Source organism: Ixodes scapularis, unplaced genomic scaffold, assembly GCF_016920785.2.
Source record: "Ixodes scapularis isolate PalLabHiFi unplaced genomic scaffold, ASM1692078v2 PGA_scaffold1__304_contigs__length_218370807, whole genome shotgun sequence".
Classification (NCBI taxonomy): Eukaryota; Metazoa; Arthropoda; class Arachnida; order Ixodida; family Ixodidae; genus Ixodes; species Ixodes scapularis.
The window spans coordinates 200,643,052-200,653,794 of NW_024609846.1; the positions used below are offsets into that span (position 1 = coordinate 200,643,052).

Below are 10,743 nucleotides of genomic sequence, written 5' to 3' on the forward strand. Positions count from 1 at the left end.
GAGCCACAATGTCGACGGGTCATTTCTTGTTTCCGTACTTTATAAACTGCATTTGTTTCTTTTCTGATCTAAAATACTGAACAAAAACTTCTTTGATAAATACTTGTAACGGTTCGCGCAACTTATATTTTGTATTTCGACCAAAACATTTTTTTTAGCGGCTCTGACCGGAAGTAAGGCCGGGAACAAAGACTTCACATAACGCGCGATTTCAGCACCGCAGGTCGTCCCCGTAGGTGGAGGAGGTTTCCGCTTCGTCCGGGTAAAATATGACGCACTGATGGCTTGCCGGAACCCCAAGAAACGTAGAAACAGCAGGAAAGTTAGACGCTTAAATATAATTGCAGAGCCCCTTTAAGGCAACAGTGCCTCGTAAAGTGTTTTCATGGGCAAAAAATGTGACTGAGTAATTTCCCCGTATACTTTAATAGCAATTGACTATTTTCTTCGCTGTGTAGCACCGTGCGGTGAAAGTGACATTCGATGAGCTAAAGTACACTCGCTAAAATGTATCTAAATATAGCTGTGTGACAGAATCATCACTTAATCAATGACAGGGCACATAAATAGATATTATATTGCTTCTCAACCGCACACGCAGGGACTCTAATATGAGTTCAATCGTGGTATTAGAGATTTGTAAAATTGGGAACCGTGACGCTTTGGGTCACGCGAGCAGCTTAAGGGGTCGCACTGCGCATGTGCAGACGTTTTGAGTATGTTCTGCGCAACGCTCCAGCTGCTCATGGTACGTTAAGCGCTGAGGCCTCCTATTCTACATCTTTCTATTACTGTTGCTCCGTTCGAAATATAATTCTACAGGCAGTATTATCGCCAAGATGTTTTGGTTGCACCCTCTAATGTTTCCTTTCTGTGACGTATTGACCAGGAATTGCCTCGCCGCGTCCTTACGGGTTGTGGTTCTGGCAAATTCTTATGACTTGCGAACGACAAGGTTGATAGTGTTGTAAAAAGCACGGTGGATGTTTGGAGTCGTCGCTTTCAAACTGTCAAACAGTCGTCAAATTAAACACATGGGGGAAAAAACAATCTGAAAATCGAAGAAAAATTGCACTAGAATCGGAACCTCGGGAAATGTTTCCAGGCTATCTGCTACAAACGAACTTATTTATTCACAAATAACTTTAACCAAAAATATAGTTTAACTAGAGGCTTATTTACACTATCCACACCGTGAATACTCTCATGTAATTGGTATTTGGAAATATAGTGCCGAACTATTGTTTTATGTTCTGAGTTTTGCGCGTTTCTTCGGTCAATTATTTTCGCACAGGTGTTCCAACTAGCCTGCAGCACAACTGCGAATCACTGCTTCCAATGAACGAGTGCTTGCAAATAAAATTATGCTATACATTTTTTTTTATTTTTTAGGGTGAAGATTGAATTCGAAACCCTCGTTAATACCTCCAAAATATATTTTTGCAAAATTTTCTCATCCTGCTGAACACTGACCTTATTTGGTGGTTTTGTTTTCTTCTCGGATGTGTTGCATCCTCTGAGTTCCTGTTCGAAGAGTAGGAATACACAAGGAAAGATCCGAGACTATTCGCATTACAAGAAACGTTTTCCGATCTCCCCAGAGCGACATCCGTGCGCTCCTCAATCAAGATTGACACGGTGAGAACGTTAAGCGAATCATACGATCTGTGAAAGTCGTCGCGGACAGTTCGGAGGTGTCTTATAAAGAAACGGCTCGGAGGAGCCACATGGCACATAAAAAGTTTATGAAAACCCTTTACCCAAATCTTCACTACTCCTTCCTTGGCATATCTAAATACTTCACTGTTTAAGGCGGCCTTCACCTAATTTTTCTTTGTTTGCTGATTCGTGGATGTCTGCCCCGTCTGAAGATAGATTACTTTTTCTTTATTAAAGACCAAATGTTTGCTCTTCAAAATTTATGAAAGACTCCGTGTATCAAGAGAACCTTTAAAACAAATCAAAACATTTTTTTTTGGGGGGGGGGGGGGGGGGGGGGGGGAGAAGCTTCCTTTTTTAACAACTTTTCCGTCCCTGCTCGAGAAGACACTTTCTGTAGTACATTTCGTTTTTCTTATATTTGCTCCATTTGCACCGTTAATTTCTGAATGAGTGCTATACTTCATGCAGGTTTTACGATATTATAGGATAGAAAAAAAAACAAAAACGAAATGCACCGCCGTACACACACAGTCACGCTTTTTTTGGCGTTCCCCATGACAAGTAATTGGACTACGGATCTATGATGCGTTTCACAGAGCGTTCACCTAATGCAAAATAAATATATACGGCAAATGTATAACGCCCCGTATGGTGCACCAAGTGAAATTTTCTTTCATCGTTCCCGCGTGGTCAGAGCCTACGACATGTATAGATACCGTTTCAGTTTCCGCAAAAAATCAAAAACACAAAATAGTGTAAATAGTCTACGTAATCTGGCCTATTGCAAAATAAAATCTTTAGTAATTATACAAGACAAAGAGAACTGGACAGTACCCACAACTCCATTAGACTCGGAAAATGAGTGCCTTTGTTACTAATAGCCTTCTCTATTAAATAGCTATCACCTCGTTAATTTTGATATATACAACTGCTGGAACACTGAGCTTCGTGCAGTGCGCGGAAGCATGGAAAGCTAGTTTATTTTAATCGTCATGTGTGCGACTGAGATAAGCTAAAATAATTTTGTTTAATTTTATGGTTTTTTCATGTGTTCAGTTTTTCAATTACTTTTTCTTAGTATAGGCACCGTCACGGTTGTCAATTTTTTTTGTGTGTTTTTTGTTGCTTTTGTGATAGAAATGCCTCGCATTATTGTATATTTGTATTGCGTTCTCTTCCTTTTACTTTCCTTACCTGCGCTTTCTACTTGAGGCAGCTGAGGATTGCTGCACGGACAGCTTTTACAGCGAAGCTGTATACCTCTACCAGCAAAGGAAATTTTCGTGCCGTTGGCGTTGTAAGCAAAAAACTCCCGGCGAACGATGGGAGACAACACAGCATATCTCCTTTGAAATCAAGCATACAGCATACAGCTCAGTATCTGTTTCAATAAAGAAAACCACATAACAAGCATTAAAACCACATGATGCATGTTAAGGCGCGTGTGAACAATAGGAACACCCTCCCACGCGTTCTAGTAAAGATGAGGTTTGCAGCTGCTTCGAAAGGGGTTAACGTCATTCGAAGCCCTCGTGTGAAGTGCAAACCGAATAATGGATGATAACGGCGCCTCCGAACAATGAGACGCACGTTCCTTCTCCCCGCGTGTGTTTTCGTGTCGGTGTTCTCACGGGAAAAGAGACTTCGGAAGATTGAAGCGAAAAGTACAAACACCACGCATACAACATACAGCAGAAATTGCGTTTCAATAAAGAATAGGCACAAAACGAGCATCCTAACCATATAATGAGTGATAAGGAGCTCCTGAAAACAATGCGAAGCACGGAGTGCTCACCGCATATGTTCCCGGTGAAGATTACTGTTGCCCAAGCTGCCGCGGCGACGGCAGCTTTCAACGTGGAGAGTGACGTCACTAGCCATTCATATATAAAAGAAGAACCCGCCTATACCCCGTTTCACCTTACGTCCGAACGCAGCGGATTCTACGAGCTATCTTAGCCAATCCTGTTCTGTGGACGTGGTCCGTGATACGCTCTCCGCGCATCGCTGTGCCCCCTCTCTATGGTCACGTGACATTCACACGGCCTCCGATTGGCTCCGATGACTCGTAACATCCACTGCGCTTAAGCGTAATATGAAACGGAGCAGGACATAGAGTAATATAGTAAACGTAAAGAGAGGACACAGAAGCCTATTCGCGGCCCAGATAGTGCGTTTAATGCCCTCCGCTACGTGGCGCCTTTCTGTAATTTGGTTAAATTTAGTTAGAACTTTTTCTGCAAGAAGTAATTATTTTTGAAATGGTTATGCTTTAGAATTATTTAAAGTGCTTAAAACGACTAAATAGCTTTGATCTAATACGTCACAAACACAACGTGATGAATGGCGCCTGCCTGCCTGCTTTCCTGCACGCCGTCGCCTCAGCATCATTCTGCATGGCCTTTGCTCGTCCGTGTGTGTTCTTCCGCGCCGTGTGTGCCGCCATGCCGTCCGTCCATGCGTTCTGCTGCAGCGTGTTCGGTCAGCTTTGCATCAAACTATGCGACGCATGACTGCCCGCGTGCTCGCATGCTCGGCGTGAGTTTGTGCAGCCGAACGGCTTGAGCTTCTCGCGCTGTTTTCGTCGTGTTTCCGGCTGGAATCGTGTGTTCACGTAGATTTTTGGTGAGATTTGTTTGAAAAAGGACTTTACTTATGACCCTGCGCACGTCATAGTCCATGGATTTACAGATGACGGTGTTGAACGTTGTTGCAGATAGAACATTGGTTGTTGTGCTCTCTGGAATTTCCAGGAGGTGGGTTCAGCCCCTTGCATACACTGTTGTGCACACTTCAACACCGTCTCCTGGTATCCGCAGTCTCATTTATCTCATTGCGGGAGCTTAAGACTGTTGGCTTCACAGTAAAGGCTGTGGTTTGTGATAGGGGGGCTTCAAACGTAAGCTTGGTCAGCCAACGTGGTGTTGGCTGTTGATAAGCCATTTTTAAAGTTGACAACGAACATCTTTACTTTATCTTTGATGTTCCGCACCTCACCAAAACAACCAGGAACATTATCCGAGCACACATATTTTGGATGAGAAATGAGGTCATTGAGTGGTCCCATATTGTTAAAGTTTATCGTTCTCCCCTTGATATGAGGTTACGATTGGCCCCGAAACTTACTGAGAGACACGTTTTTCAAAACCTATCAGTAACATGAAAGTAAAGCGTGCCGCACAAGTACTGTGTCTCAGTCTGTCTTGCAATCCTATCTCTTGTTTATGGCAAGGAGCTTTCTGAGACAGCCTTGGCTACAGCCTATTTCTGCGATAGGAAGGTTAGACTTTCTAAATAGCTCACAATTTAAAAAGACACGGCAGAAGTTGTGTCTAGCCATTTTGAAAGGAGAATCTGAGGTACTCGATTTCCTTCGCCAGCAACTCGGATGGATTTCAGCATAGACGTTTCAAAGTAGGAGGGAGCCACTAACCATCATAGGGTGGCAAGTTACTAAAAGAGTGTCCTCGTGCTCTGAGAGGAGCTTTCAAACAGACATGACTTAAGTTCTTATTTACACGACGCTTGCAGCAGGACCTACTTGAGAACATTTTTGGAGCTATATGACAAATGCTGGGCTCCAATACAAACCCAAAGGTGTGTCAGCTCACCTCAGTACTGAAACACATAGGGATAAAGGAACTGTTCAATCTGTCGAACAATAGAAACGTAGAGGATGACAAGGCTGACCTCCTCAAAGAGTTGCCAATATATTTGCACCATGAAAGTTGAATTGCAGACAATGTGGAATGTCTTCCAATTGATAACTTCCCGCCACTAGAGGATATTTCTGAGCTGACATCAGTCATCAGGTCTAACATAATTGATGACTCGTCCACTTACTACGTTGGGGGCTATTTTATCAAGCATTTCCTTTAACAGACAACCCACAGCTGCTGATTGAAGAATCTGACAGCTTGACCAGGCCTCACCAGTACTTTCTTGTGCTTAAAGCATACCACGTGCCTGGAAAACTCTTCGGGAGTCTAGTACCATCACAGGCTGCCTTTAATTTCATTCAGCAACTAGAATATCACTTTCTTGCCGTAATAGAGAGTGGGGCGCATGTTCGAGGAGTGTCTGCTGCCTTGTATCAAGCACTTTCAGGTTTGAGTAGTTCTAGCTTTGCTCAGTGTGCCACAAATGCATGTTAGATGTTTTAACCGGAACTTGGACAAAGTTTAGTTTCACTCTTCAGTTGCTGTAACTCGACAAGTGTAACTGTTAATAGTGTATTAACGGAGGCGGTTGCCAAATCAAAAAACAAAAAGTGGTTATTAATTGAGCTGTGCAGCTTGCACTCCAAACATTTGTTTCCCTTATTTCCAGCAAATGTGTTATCACGGCCCTCCTGCCAAGGTATTTAATCAGTTTCTACAGAATTTCTATAGAAAACAGCGTATAGAGGCTATAGATATTCGAAAGAAAATGTACTAGCTTTTGTACGCACTGTCTACATTTTTAGCCGCTTTTTTTAAAGCCATACTTCCTTTCTGATTGAATTTATTTCGGGAATGTTTAGGGGTGCTGAATTTTGTCAGATTCCGAATAGAGTTCCCATTGTTTGGTAATGGCTCGCCCGCAGTGTGTTTCAGGGTATGCCATTTCATGTGTTTTATATTAGCCGGATATTGAGAATTTCACTCTTCGCTGTGTGCTTTGCACTCTTATTATACTCTTATGACTGGTAATGATTGCGATGTCTTATTTATTTCTGCACTTACTTCCCGTGCCCGAGTCGGCGTGAAAGCGAATGGATCATTCAGCATGTTCCATATGGAAAGTTTTTGTTAATGTGGTTCCGCTAAGAATCTATTACGAAGTGTACGATATGCTGAACTCCTACATATTCATTTAATTTTGAGAGTATTAGTATTTGTCTCTTCTAAAACATACGCAGCGTCTGAAGTAAATCATGTATATACGAATGTGGTCCAATAGAATTTTTTCAAACCACTTACTGTTGTTGACCCCAAAATGCTCCACCAATCAGGAGTCAATGTGGGGACTGTGTAACTTCATTGTTTTACAGTAGAAAAAACAAATAAACAAGATATACACCTCTGTTTTGTGAAGTAAGTAGAAATTTTATCTTACACACTTTGAACGTATTTTATCGTAGAAATTAAAATAAAACTGCATCAAAATAAATAAATAAAAAAAAAACAGCGGCTCCGGGAGACGAGTAGAGCCTATCGAGGATCGACGCGAGAAGGAAAGAGATGAAGAAAGAGAAGGGTACCGGAGAACCGGAGCAGAAACCCCCAAACTGAAACCGAAACTAACTTGACCGGAACCGGAATCAGATTATGCTTCATGCCGCCCGCTAGGAGTGCTAGCTGCCATTGGTCTATCTGGGCCGCTGGGGCCTATGGCAGTGTCCGCACTTCACCTTGTGTATATTACTCTGTGGTATGGCAACTGATTTCATTATTGCTGCAGCACCGCGATGAATAGGCCACGCATAGTTAGGACTCCCGAGGAGCAGCGTGAATACTAGGAGCGGCAAGGGGAAAAGAAACGGCAATACGACCAGCGGCGGCGTGCTGCGACCGGCGGCGGCATTTCGTATAGTGGAGTAGGCAATCGTTGCAGGTGATACCAAAGCTTCGCTGACCAACCACCTTCGCAGCGTGGATTGGGGCCCCAACTTTTTATTCTAAGCTTCCACCATACCTGCACGGTAAATAAAACTATTATTAATAATACTATGTCGATCCCATATATGAGAATTTTAGGAAATACCGCTGTTAGTCCTCGGCGGTGAGACCTTCAAAGCATGTACAAACCAATGGCACAGCCAGTAATTTTTTTTGGAGAGAGAGAGGGGGGGGGGGAGGGGAGGGGGGGGGGGGGGCGGCGGTGGCTGTGATGTGCATGACTTTGGGTGCGGAAGGGGGAAGGTTAAAATGCATCTGTATGTTATAATGTCGGATGGATAAGGGGGTCACTGTCATTTCGGCCGATAGTCGCATTACAGCCGCGAGGGGCCTAATGGCCGGGAGTAGCTTTGATGCCGAATAGGGCATAACGACCGAGAACTGCATTAAGGCCGATAGTCTCACAATAGGCTGGTGTGGCCTCCTCTTTGGGGGTTGCGTTGTGGTTGACGACCGTAGCTGCCACCATATTAGATAGATGGTGACACATATTTCTTTTTAGAGCGCAGCTCTTAGGGGCCCATTCCCGACTTGAGCGGCGTCGCCGTCGCCGTCGCCGTCGGCGTCGCCGTCGCCGTCGGCGTAACCAAGGTCATCCCAAGGTCACTTGACCCCCAAGGTCATCCCAAGGTCACCCCAAGGTCACGTGACCCCTCCCCAAGGGCCACGTGACCCCAAGGTCACGTGATTCCCCAAGGTCACCCCAAGGTCACGCGACCCTCCCCCAGGGTCACGTGACCCCCAAGGTCACGTGACACCCAAAGTCACGTGGCTCCCCAAGTCACGTGACCCCCGATGACGTCATCAGTGACGTCACTGATGACGTCACCGGCATCCGCATCGTCATCATCAATGATGACGTCATCAGTGACGTCACAGGCATCCGCATCGTCATCGTCATCATCACTGATGACGTCACCGGCATCCGCATCGTCATTGTCAACATCACTGATGACGTCACCGGCATCCGCATTGTCATCGTCATCATCACCATCCGCATCGTCATCGTCATCATCGCTGATGACGTCACCGGCATCCGCATCGTCATCGCCATCATCACTGATGACGTCATCAGTGACGTCACTGATGACGTCCCCGGCATCCGCATCGTCATCGTCATCCTCACTGATGACGTCACCGGCATCCGCATCGTCATCGTCATCATCACCATCCACATCGTCATCGTCATCATCGCTGATGACGTCATCAGTGACGTCACTGATGACGTCACCGGCATCCGCACCGTCAGCGTCATCATCACAGATGACGTCATCAGTGACGTCACTGATGTCGTCACCGGCATCCGCATCGTCATCGTCATCATCACCATCCGCATCGTCATCGTCATCATTGCTAATGACGTCATCAGTGACGTCACTGATGACGTCACCGGCATCCGCATCGTCATCGTCATCATCACTGATGACGTCACCGGCATCGTCATTGTCATCATCACTGATGACGTCATCAGTGACGTCACTGATGACTTCATCGGTATCCGCATCGCCATCGTTACTGATGACGTCATCGGCATCGTCATCGTCACGTTACCCCCCTAGGTCACGTGACCCCCACCCAAGGTCACTTGACCCCCCCCCCAGTACCCTTCCCTCCTCCTCCTCAAGAGCTGCGCTCTAATTCGGCGTTACAGGGAGTTGTAAACGGCTTTCACTTTTTTTTGTCAGTGCACATTGTATCTCTCGGTGACGGCAAATACTGCGTTTTTGGTTTTATTGCTTCATCCTTTACGGTTAATTAAACATGTACTACTTTGACCGTTTCGACTAGCTTTACTTTTTTGCTACACCCTGTGTCAACATAATTTGGAGCGGAGTGCGTGTTCGGCGCCATTTTTCGTTTATTGATTCATTTGCTTATTTTGCTAGCTGCGTAGCCCTGGGAAATATACCAGACGAAAAAGACATATTAATAATGTAGGTTAGGAGCGGTGAAAATATGTCTAAAACGTGCGTTACTGGGCGTATTTGTTTGTCATTGCAGTCGCAGCTTGAACTATTCTTGACTGCATACAGGAAGAAAACATCTATGCATCTTTAAAGGTTCAACACACATAGAAGAACAAGTCCTGTTGCGTATGTATTTCCACGGATCGGCATTATGTATGTGTACTAACTGAATTTGCAAATTTTTCACTGCAGGCGTTTGTACGCGACATTCCAGTTAAACGTACACTGTCTTGTTCAATATTATCAATAGGCTGACTGCTTGATCCGCTATTTAAAACTCAATTCATTTTTTAGGGGCGAAGCTCCTTAGGTTCTATCCTTGTCTGGCGTCCGTGCTCACATCGATTGCCATCCCATCCGTCTTCTTAAAAAAAGATAAAATGTTTGCGCAGTCGACAGGATTTGAACCTGTGCGGGGAGACCCCAATGGATTTCTAGTCCATCGCCTTAACCACTCGGCCACGACTGCGGGACGAGTAGGGGGCTCCGAGATGTGGTAGTAACTCAAGAGCCGGAAATGTCATGGATGAAACGTCGCATGTAGCCGCTCAACGTCTATACAGGAGAGGGCGCTGCGGTCAAATGCGTATTTAATCGCGTTAAACTTTGCATGCATTGGCTCAACGTTTATAGACGAGATGGCGCTGCGGTCAAATGCTCAAATGCGGTATATAGCCACGTTCCATATCACACATTCTCTTTCTGACATGGACCGTTGACTTAGGCGGTGGAGATGCGTTCCCACGGCTTCTAGGGGATCCAAGCTGATCCGCTCGAAGAACCACTGGCTCTGCATTTCACCGTCCATAAAGCAGTAATAATGAAGTCGAAACGCAACCCGGAACTCAGCGCTACCTGTGAGCAATAAACAAAATCAGCACCATCAGCACTACCTATGAACAAAATCAGTATCATCAGCACCACCAGTGCTTCGCCCCAATCAGCATAATTCACCACGTGGAGATGCGGTAATTTTTTTCCAAATCAAGTCCATACGACCGTTCCCATCTAAAAAAAACGTACAGCGATAGTCAGCTCTAGCCGTCCGTAGCAATTTCGTTAATTAGTTGCGATACGTCTTAAAAGTGAGCCAGTGATAAGGGTTTCTAGATTTCACAAAATTAAAATTAAAATTGGCGTTTGTATATTTATACAGCTTGAACTTAGTCTGTCTCAACGGACGAATTGTCTCTCAGCTCTAGATGAGCAATTTAGCCGGTGCGGTACAACCGCTAGCTTGGGGTCCTTAACGTGCACCACGCAGTAGTGATACACAACTTCACACCGGTACGATGCCCGTCCAGATTGAAAGGGGCAGGAGTGGGGTTTGAACCAAAGATCACAGTGTTCTGCACCCCCCCCATCACGAGCTTTTGCTCCACGTTCTCCGAGCTGGTGTGCGCTAGCCGACTCGGTCACCGACTCTCCCATAGGTTTGACACATTTCTAGTACA

The 10,743-nt window shown here is 45.1% G+C and overlaps 1 non-coding gene across 1 annotated transcript; it reads right to left on the minus strand.

The window, feature by feature from the left end:
• Positions 1-9,676: 9,676 nt before the first annotated feature.
• Positions 9,677-9,758, minus strand: Trnas-aga. The gene has a single exon. It is a non-coding gene; the product is annotated as a tRNA-Ser (tRNA).
• Between the last annotated feature and the right edge of the window lie 985 nt (positions 9,759-10,743).